Source organism: Excalfactoria chinensis, chromosome 8 (assembly GCF_039878825.1).
Source record: "Excalfactoria chinensis isolate bCotChi1 chromosome 8, bCotChi1.hap2, whole genome shotgun sequence".
Classification (NCBI taxonomy): domain Eukaryota; kingdom Metazoa; phylum Chordata; class Aves; order Galliformes; family Phasianidae; genus Excalfactoria; species Excalfactoria chinensis.
The window spans coordinates 14,547,613-14,558,159 of NC_092832.1; positions in this window are offsets into that span (position 1 = coordinate 14,547,613).

A 10,547-nucleotide genomic window follows, 5' to 3' on the forward strand; every position below is an offset into this window, starting at 1 on the left:
ATGGATCATGGTGTGCTGGTCGTGGTGCGTCGTAATGCTGGTGAAGTAAGAGCAGAGACCGCTAGATGTCAGTATAATCCAAGGTTTGACGTGCAGTAGCTCCAGCTTGGTTTAGGAGTTCGCTGGCATATAAATAGCAGAGAAAAGGCACAGATTTCAAAGTTTCAGTTCTGTGTAGAGAGCGTAGAAGGGTGGCAGCAATGAACTTCTTTGTTGTGCATGGCAGTGTCCCCAGCAGCCTTGTGTCCCTGAGCACAGTGACTGCTTTAAGCAAAGGCTCACACAGGTCTCTCAGGAAGGAGATATTGAGGTGGCTTCAAGGAGCCCCGCTCTACCTTTCCTCACCGCTGGTAGTGATGTGCATCTCCGCTCCCCCAGGCTCACAGATGTACTCATCGAGCTGCCTTTCTCCACTGAAACAGCTTTATTTGCTTGTACAATACAATGTGCTGCCTGTACTAGAGAGCAGCAGCTTGCCTGACGGGAGGAGAAAGGGACTCTGTTAATGCACAATTCTCTCACCAGAGGGCAGGGGAAGCCTGTGAAAGAGCAAAGTGGCCTCAAGGGCTGCTGGTGTGAGCTGTCCTGGGCTGCGATCTTACAGCTAATGAAGGATACTTCTCTCTGCCTTCTAAAGGGATCTCGGGGCAGGCTGAGCTCACTGCATCATGGTCTGGTGCATGAATGGTATCTCCTTTCCCCAAGCTCCTCATGCTCTGCTCTTCTCTGCTTCTATCTTTGGCCCAGCTCAGGCTGGAGCATTGCCTTAGCCTGCCCAGAGTGTGTGTAACCTTACTGTGGAGCTTTGGGAACCTGCTTCAAGGGATGCACAAGTCTCCCTGTATGGTGCATTTTGTGGGGCTTTCTTTGTGCTCTCTGACACTCAGGGAAGCAGAGGGCTGGGCTTAATTTGAGAATAGGCACCTGGGCTGTAAAACTCATGGGCGTTGTGCAAGGCAGAAATGATGCCAGCATGTTTGTGGAGGGGTATCAGCGTATCCCCCTTGCTTTGGGTACATAATCAAGTGCTGGGAAATGGTAACGTGCAAAGGGACTGTGTCCCCTTAGAACAATTCAGCTCATGGGCCAATTAACCACAAAGGACACCTGTGAGACTGGCCTTCGAACCAGCCACAGCTGTGCCGAGCTTTCTGCTGTGCCAATGGTCTGGGCTGCAGTGACTGATGGCAGCAAAGACAAAGCATGCAGCATTCAGCACTCTCATACCCAGTCTGAGCTGCTGTGAGCACTGAGCCAGTGAATCCAGAGTTGTGTTCAGTGTGTTTATTTACTACCTGGAGCAAAGGAATGACAGCAACTGAAGTTTTCAGCTAGAGGCACCTTGATTTATTGTCAGCTTTTTCCTTTTGCTACTGCTGGAAGAATAGAAACACTGGGTGTTTCAGCTTTCTGGGTGCTGAAAAAGTTTTAGAACTTGGTAAGATCTGTTTTGTCTATCAAAAGAAAATTAATCTCCGGCTTTTCTTGAAGAAAGCTTGGATTTCAGGAACATATTGCCCATGAATGTCTGTGCCCAATTAGATTATTGCTCAACAGTGCTTTTGTAAAGCACTGAGCAGACAGCGTGTCTCTTGGGAATCTTCTTTTTCTTTCTACTTTCCTTTTTTCTTCTTCTTCCAGTTAACGAGGCAGTCTAGGGAAATTATTTGGGACAAATAATCTTAAAATGAATCTTCAAATTCTGGAATTGGGTGAGTTCTGATGTACCCTGCGAAAAAACCAAATATCTACACTTTGAGGAATTCACTGCTGCTTGTTTCTGTATACTTTTCACTGTTGCACCTATTTTGAATCTAACAGACAACTCAGTGTATGTAGGAAGAAAGAATGACTGTTTCTCTTTCCCAGGGAAGAAAATGTGCACTCTCCCACTTCTGGCACAGCATGAAACGCAGCGTGGAGGACTGTGAGGACAGTGCTAAGCCTCAACTAGCTGCCTTGCAGCTGGGCTGCGTCAAACCAAGAGGTTTTGTGCTGCTCCTCCAGTGTGGATCCATTGATCCTCTGCCAGCACGATTACATGAAGTTTATAACTTTGAAGCTGTATATGGACTGACGTATTCAGGACTGAGAAGCAAGGCTTTTAAATCTATGAACTCTGGGTATAATCTCAAGCCAAACAGATACAGTTAGCACTGAGCTGTCAGGAAGCTTAAATCCACCTTCTGTATCCAAAGCTAATGGAAAGAAAAGTAGCACCTTCTGCTGCATCTTCCTGATTACTCTTTGTCTTGTTAAAGGTGGGAGTAGGATGTATCTGGATGCAGAGAAAGTATAAGAGATTGAGACCAGGAGTTGGGAGCAATTTGTTCTCAGCAGTGGAATTCCCCAGCCAGTGCTTGTTGTAGCCTATAGAAAGACATGACCTGAAGCTTGAGATCTTTGTGCAGGATACTGTTAACAGAACAACCCAAAGCACTTGGGTTTGCAATACAGTCTTCCTCTCCAGGAGCCACTAAGTCTGAGGCCTCCTTAGTAACAGGGGCAGGAAACTTCTTGAGTTTCATAGGTGCTCTGGGCCAGGATGCCCTCTCTTATCACTGACATGGGTGGGTTTCACAGTAAGATTGTCTATGTGATGGGCAGGCTAGCATTTGTTTCTTACTGTGACTCCAGAGAAGGCTGTGGGCTGCTTTCCAATGCTGAAGCCTCTGACTCCTGCAGAATAGACCTTGTACCTAACATTCCTCAACTTAATTCATGTTATGTTCTTCACGTTTGCTTCTGTCCTTCCTTTAGAGCTTTCTTATAGTAACATCTGCCTGCAGTGCAACATCAGCCTCTGGTTTGTTCCCCCAGGACTCAGCTGGGTACAATTCCAGCTTGTGATAGAAGCAAAGCCAGTAATGAGGAGATAAGAATGGGGATGAACAAGGGGCAATTTAAGAGCTCAGCAAAGAGGCAGGAAAGGGGATTATCTCTGGTAGGATGCTGCATAATTCTATTTTTTTTTATCCCCAGTTGAGAAGATCTTTCAGTAACTGCTGAATGAGCAAGCTAAAGCAGTGGTAACCAGGGATGTGTTTGACCACAACAGTATCTGTGGTTAGTGATGGCTGTTTGGTGCGTACATTTACTGCTCATAGACGTGGCTTCTACTTGGCTTTTGATTCATGATTGGTTTCCCGTTTTTGCTTGGAGCGTCACCTCAGCATATGCTGTGCTCTGTGATGTCTTAACCTTTTTGCTGTTGCCCCTGTAGAGCAGATTGCCGTGCAGCATCTCTGCTCAGTTTCTGTCAAACAAGAAAATACTTTGAGGAGTTGGTATAGTTGTTACAGCCTGGTGGGAGCTGCTCTTGTGGCCCGGAGTCATCAGTGCCACAATGCATCTTGCTGGAGGTAGTGAGAGAGGACTTGAGGAGGTCACCCAGACTTGCAGTGACTTACAGTAAGCCTGGTCTTGTTCTGCTGTATGCAAGTGAGGTTACCTCCACCAGAAGATGACAAGGGCAAATACTTTCCATGGAATTAAGATGAAATCAAGAGCTGGAAGTGAGAAAATTTGTGCATGCCAGCTGACCTTGTGACATCTTTCTGTTCATGTTAATTGAAGTTGTATGACTGCAATTCCATAGCTTGTATGACTGCAATCCCATAAGGCTTGTTTTGCATCTCTGTGGAATTATGGTGTCAGAGCCTGCTGGGGTGTGAAGACCTTAAGATCACTTGAATAAGATGAGTCAGCCTCCAACACTGAAGGGTCCTGTACTGGGTGACTCTAGCATTTCTAAAACACAGTGCTGAGCAAGTTGGGATGTGCTCCTATTTGAAGGCACTTGGTTATTTGTCTTGACAACTCCTCAATGATTTTTTCAGTCGATAAGCTTGGAAATGTATTCCTCATCCCAGAAAAGTCCAGTTGGAAAACCCTGTGAACCAAATATTGTAGCTGCTTCTTTGCTGGTCTGATGGATTTGCTCTCTTTTAGTCTTCAAACAGTTCTTTGGTACCTAGAAATGCTTTGATAATTGCAGGATTCCTCTGAGCATCATTTTTCAAACGAGTTGTAGCCCTCTCCCACCTTATGAGCTGTTTAACTGGTTCTGATGTGGTTTGTGGTTATATATAACATTGCTCATGTGACCCTCATATACTTCTGATTTTTTGCATCACTAGTGAATGTACTTTGACATGTGAGTGTGAACCTTTCTCAGGAGATGTGTGTAAATAAATAACACAGAGGCATTGGAAGAATCAGCCTCTCCCAGGCTGACTTGCAGGCTCCCTGAGCTGGAGGTGCAGATGTGTGATCTGCAGGTGCTGCTGCAGTGGACACTGCAGAGCCCAGTGCTATTGTGCAACTCCAGGAGCACCTCACTGAGCGCAGTTGGTGCACTGAGCTGCTGTGCACTGCAGCCATCCACAAGCATGGGATGAAATTGTTTTTGGTTAGATGATGTCTACAGGGTAGTGAAAGTTATGCGTCATCCTTCATGCACCAAACTGCAGTCTCTCCATTGGCAATTCGACACAATGATTCAGTACTGGTCTCTTTAAAGATTCAGAGTCCTGATGTTGCCCTGTCACGGTGTGCAGGCTTTAAAGACATATGTTCTACTACTGCCTGTGGTGTGTGTTAGCCATATAAAGAGCAGACACTGGCATCCCAGGCTGTCAAGCCAGCCACAATGCCTTGATGGCAAGGAGACAATAGGGTCAGCTAGATTCTTCTAGGAAGTTCTCATTAACTACAACTCTGTTTTCTGGATTCTCCAATGCAGAGAGAAAGCAGGCAGATGGGATTTCTTTTAAGCTGTATTCTTGCCATCTTTAGCCTGGGGCTATCTGGTAATAAATGAAAGTAGAACAGTGTGTTAGACCTCTGCAAATTGTGTAGGAGAATGGAAAGAGTGGAGAGATAGAAGGATGCTTTCTTGGGCAAAGTGAGGTCAGCTCTTGTGCTCTGCAAAGCCATCACAGTAGGGCAACATTCCTTAACCTATGCTAGCTAGACACCTGAAGAAGCTGGATTCAGTGCAAACAGGAGGCCTGAGAATGGCTTCTGGCTTCTCTTGACTTAGGAGGGTAATAATCATAGAATTATAGAATTGCTCATGTTGGAAAAGACTGCAAAGACCATTGAGTTTAATCGCAGCCCAACCATAATACCCTAACTCTAACAAACCTCTGCTAAATCATTCTCTGAGCACCACATCCAAATGGCTCTTAAACACATCCAGGGATGGTGACTCAACCACCTCCCTGGGGAGCCCATTCCAGTGTTTAACTACCCTTTCTGTAAAAAGTGTTTCCTAATGTCCAACCTAAACTAACCATGGTGCAAATTGAGGCCATTTTCCCTTGTCCTGTAACCAGTGAGAAGAGATTTGCCCCACTCTCACTGTAAGCACCTTTCAGATACTGGAAGAGAGCAATCAGGTCTCCCCTGAGCCTCCTTTTCCCCAGACTAAACAGCCCCAGCTCCCTCAGCCTCTCCTCACAGGGCTGATTTTCCAAGCCCTTCATGAGCCTCGTTGCCCTTCTCTGGACCTGCTCCAGTACCTCCATGTCCTTTTTGTACTGAGGTGCCCAAAACTGAACACAGTACTCAAGGTGAGGCCTCACCAAGGCCGAGTACAGGGGCAGGATGACTTCCCTAGTCCTGCTCACCACACCATTCCTGATACAAGCCAGGATGCCATTGGCCTTCTTGGCCACCTGGGCACACTTTGGCCTATCGATTCAGTCTATCCAGGTCCCTCTGTAGTGCACTTCTTCCCTCAGGCGGATCAACACTCCGTTCCCAGCTTGGTGTCTTCTGCAAACTTATTGAGGGTGCACTCAATTCCCTCATTAAGATCATTAATGAAGATGTTAAACAGAAGTGGTCCTAGCACTGAGCCCTGGGGGACGCCGCTCGTGACTGGCTGACAGCCGGGTTCAGCTCCATTGATCGCAACTCTTTGGGCCTGGCCATCCAGCCAGTGCTTAACCCAGCAGAGCGTATGCCCATCCAGACCATGGGCAGCCAGCTTCTCCACGAGAATGTTACGGGGGATGGTGTTAAAGGCCTTATTGAAGTCTAGGTAGACCAAGTTGACAGCCTTACCTTCATCCACTAAGCGGGTCACCTCATCATAGAATGAAATCAGGTTTGTCAGACAGGATATACCGTTCATAAACCCATGCTGACTAGGTCTGATCCCTTGGCTGACCTTTAATTGGTCCATGATGGTTCCTGAGATCATTTGTTCCATAACCTTCCTGGACACTGTGGTGAGACTGATGGGTCTGTAGCTGCCTGGATCATCTTTCTGGCCCTTTTTGAAGGTGGGCATCACATTCGCCAGCCTCCAAATCCACGGGGATGTTCCCAGTCAGCCAGGACTGCTGAAAAATGATGGAGAATGGTTTGGCAACCACATCTGCCAACTCCCTCAGCACTCTAGGGTGCAATCCATCCAGCCCCATGGACTTGAAAGCATCCAGCTTTTGGAGCAGGTCCAAAACTATCTCTTCATGGATCATGTGGGGCTTATTCTGTTCCCTCTCCCCATCTACCAGCACATGGGGCTGTGTTCCCAGGGAGTAACAAGTTTTACTATGAAAGACTGAGGCAAAGAAGGCATTAAGTACCTCAGCCTTATCCTGATCCTTGGTGACCAAGTTGCCCTTGGCATCCAACAAGGGATGGAGGTTCTCCCTAGCCTTCCTCTTGCTGTTGATGTGTTGATACAAATATATATTGTTCTCCCTTATCTTAATGGCCAAGTTCAGTTCTAGCTGTGCTTTGGCTTTCCTAATTTTCTCCCTGCACAGCTTCAGTACATACCTGTAATCCTCATAAGTAGCTTGCCCACTCTTCCAAAGACCATAAAGTTTCCTTTTGTTCTTGAGAGCCAGCCAAATGTCTCTGTTCAGCCAGTCCAGCTTGCCTTTCATGACTTCGGGATGGTCAGCTCCTGCGCCTTCAGAACAATTTCCTTAAAGTATTCCCAGCCTTCCTGGGCTCCCACGCTCTCCAAAGTTACCTCCCAAGGGATCCTCTCAACCATGGTCCTAAAGAGGTTGAAGTCCACCCTCTGGAAGTCCAAGGTGGCAGTTCTGCTGACTTCCCTCTGCTGTTCAACAGGGATTGAAAAATCTAGCATCTCATGATCACTTTGTCCCAGACAGCCTCCAACCTTTACATCCCCCACCAGACCTTCTCTGTTAATATACAGCAGGTCCAGGATTTTGCTTCCCCTTGTTGGCTCCCTCACCAGCTGTGTCAGGAAGTTATCTCCCACACACTCTAGGAACCTCCGAGACTGTTCCTTGTCAGATATATTAGAATTCCAGCAGATGTCTGAAAAGTTGAAGTCCCCCACCAGAACAAGAGAGAGTGACCTCGAGACCTCACCCAACTGTATAAAGCATCTTGTCCACCTCTTCACCCTGGATGTGTGGTCTGTAGCAGACTCCCAGAATAACGTCAGTCTTGTTGGCCTTAGCTTTTATTCTGAGCCACGAGCTTTCAACCCTATCATTGCTGTCGTCGATTTCCACACATTCACAGTCTTTTTTAACATAGAGAGCTACATCACCGCCTTTCCTACCTAGCCTGTCTCTTTTGAAAAGTTGGTAAAGCCCTCAATCACATCATACAACATGAGAAATGTGCATGTATCAGAAGAGTTTAGCAGCTGACCTGCTGGAAAGAAACTCTGCAGGGAAGGGCCTGGTGAGCAACAGGTTGATCATGATCCAGTGATGTTCCCTTGTGATGAAGAAGGTCAGTGGTATCCTGGGCTTTGTGAAAAAGAGTGTTGCCAACAGGTCAAGAGAGGCGATCCTCCTCTGCTCTGCTGTGGTGAGGCCCCATTTGGAGTACTATGTCCAGTCCTGGACTCATCAGTTGAAGAATGATAGGGAACTTCTAGAGAGAGTCCAGTGGGACGCTACAAAGCCTGTGGGTCTACAGGTCTGCTCAAAGAACAAGACACCTATGTACAGGAACTGATGCGCAGCAGGGTCCTGCTGGTACACATAGTAACTTGCAGGATGTCTGAATCTCCTTGGGGCATGTATCTTCAATTCTCAGACTGAATGCTGCTGAGCTTAATGCTGTAACTTAGGAAACCAGGTAAACCATAGAGAATAGTCTCCAATGGTGCCTGATGCCATTAATCAGCAAAGTTTCCCACCTCCTCTGCTAAAGCATTTTGTAGCCAGGGGTATGGGACAGTTTCATAGCATGCTGCCTGGTGCTGGTAGTGCTAATGGACATGCAGGATGCCCAGACAGTGGTGAGAGGGTGATAGAGCATGCCCTAGATGAGAAGATGACTTCAGGCTGTGTCTGTGTTCTTTTTCCCGCTGGTAGATTTGGTGCCTTATAGATTGCACTTTGAGTCTGAGTCTTCTGGAATGCAGACCTAAGCGATGTTCATATCCACCCCTCAGATTGAACCTGGCTTATTTCATTTCCTTCTGCCGTTCCGTGATGCAGTTGACTTCCAATATCAAAGTCTGGCAGAGCTGTGCAGCTATTTGAGAAAGGTCACCGAAAGCCAGAAGAGTTTCACAAAAAACATAGATGAAAAGTTGAGTCAGGTTCACTGAAAAGAACAAAAGGCTTCTCTTTTTCTTTTAGAATTATCTGTTTTTTGTGAAACTCACTGGTTTTGCTGTGACCTTTATTTTTTTTTTTTTTTTACCCAGATGCAAGAGGCATTGTTTTTGCATTCATATGGGGAAGGACTTCAATACAAAGTTCACATCCTGTGCTCGATGCTGCAGGATGGACTGAGACTTGGTTGGTCATGGTACCAACAACTCTTGTTGCCAGCCTCAGCATCTGCTCCTGAGTGGAAGGCTTACAGCTGGCAGTGGGGGAGTGATGCTGAATTCTTGCATCTTACTAATGGCTTAGCAGTAGCCCTGCCCACCTGGATTGCTTTGGACTGTGTTAAGCTGTTCCTGAGCTTCAGGTGCTGTATCTCAAATCATTCCCTTCCTCCTGTGTAATGTGGTGGCGGGGGGGTCTCTCTTTGTATTTCAATGCCATCAGGCTGAAGTTTGTCTTGCTCAACATATAGTGACAAAGATCCTAGGAAATAAGAGCTATAGCTTTGGTGTGAGTGGCAGCACCTAAGACTTTCTATCAGCCTGAGCTTTGTGTAGAGGATTTTGTTGGCATCTCTGGAGTACAGCTGCATCAATATGCTGTTAGTGTGGCTTCTTTTGTTTTGGCGTACTTCTGAGGAGCCAAGAAAGTTCCTTTTGAAGAGTAGTGAGCAGCATGAGGTTGTGATGCCCTAGATGCTTTTTGGGAAGGGTGATAGTTAATGTAACAGGTCACAGTCTCAGGTGACTTTAGATGTTATTAATAGCTTGTCAGGCATAACATTGTTCTTTGAAACCAGAAGCTATTGGCTGTGGCAGCTCATGGCCCCAATGTGGCTTGGTAGTTCCCGCAGGCACCACCGAAACTAGTTATCTTTCTAGTCTTGCTGCTGCCATCTTGAGTGAGAGGTTGTGGAGGAAGGTGTAACTCAGTGACGCTGCTCCGTGGATGGAAGGAAATGAATTGTTTAGCTGGATTGTTATCCTGATCCATCTCTTTTCCCTTTGAGGAATCCCGTATAAGTCACACATGAATAAGTTCATAACAAATCAAGCAGCTTTCTTAGTGGGGAGTTCCCTGGCCACCAGCAATGAATGTCTCAGTGCTGCAGGGTTGGCAATGGTAGGGATCCTTGGATCTGTCCAGACAGCATAGTTTTTAAAAAAAAGTGTATTTAAGTTTTGATTTCAGAGAAAACTGTGTGCAGCCTTTTCTTGTTGCAAAGTGATCAGGTGAGGCATCTCATTTTAGTGTCCTGTGGGCTGGGGATGAGACATTTCCCCAATAGCAGCCGTATTAGGCCAGGAGGCTTGTGCCTGCTTATTTTTTTAACCATGGTAGGGTATACCTCTGAAACACTGTTACAGCTCCGAGGTCCTTGTGTTCTAATGATTCCCCTTTCTCCAGTGTAACCCTGCCTCTGTTCCTGTCCTTTGATATGCCTATCCATAGTTTTCTAAAGGAAGGGAGCTCATCTAAGCCATGAGCATCGCTTTGCCATCAGCAGAGGTGCAAATGCTTCAAGGATGCTGGCTTGAGCACAGCCTAGTTAGTCTGCATGGTGCAATTGGGTGGACCAAATCTAAGAGTATCCAACTTTGACTTTGTGGCCAACTGATTAGCTGTGCAGATAAGATGGTACGATTTCTGTGGCTTGAAGAAGAAAATTGCCTCAATTCAATTAAATCTGTGATTAAAAGCTTTGGTAATAAGACTAGGGTAGATCCTTGGGTAGATAGTGGGTTCAAGGTGGCTTTAGATGAAGTGGCTGTATTCACTGAGCAGCAGGAAATGCGTGTGTGCCTGTCTACTTGGTAACCTTCTTTGATCACGTGTAAACTGCATCTGAGTTCAGGTCAGTCATACTCTTTCATGCTTGGGCCTGTGATTAATCACTAATATTTGCAGAGGTTTGACTGTCAGGCAGTAACTCAGTCTGCTACGAGTAAGCTTCAGCATATTAGAAGTCTGTTAGAG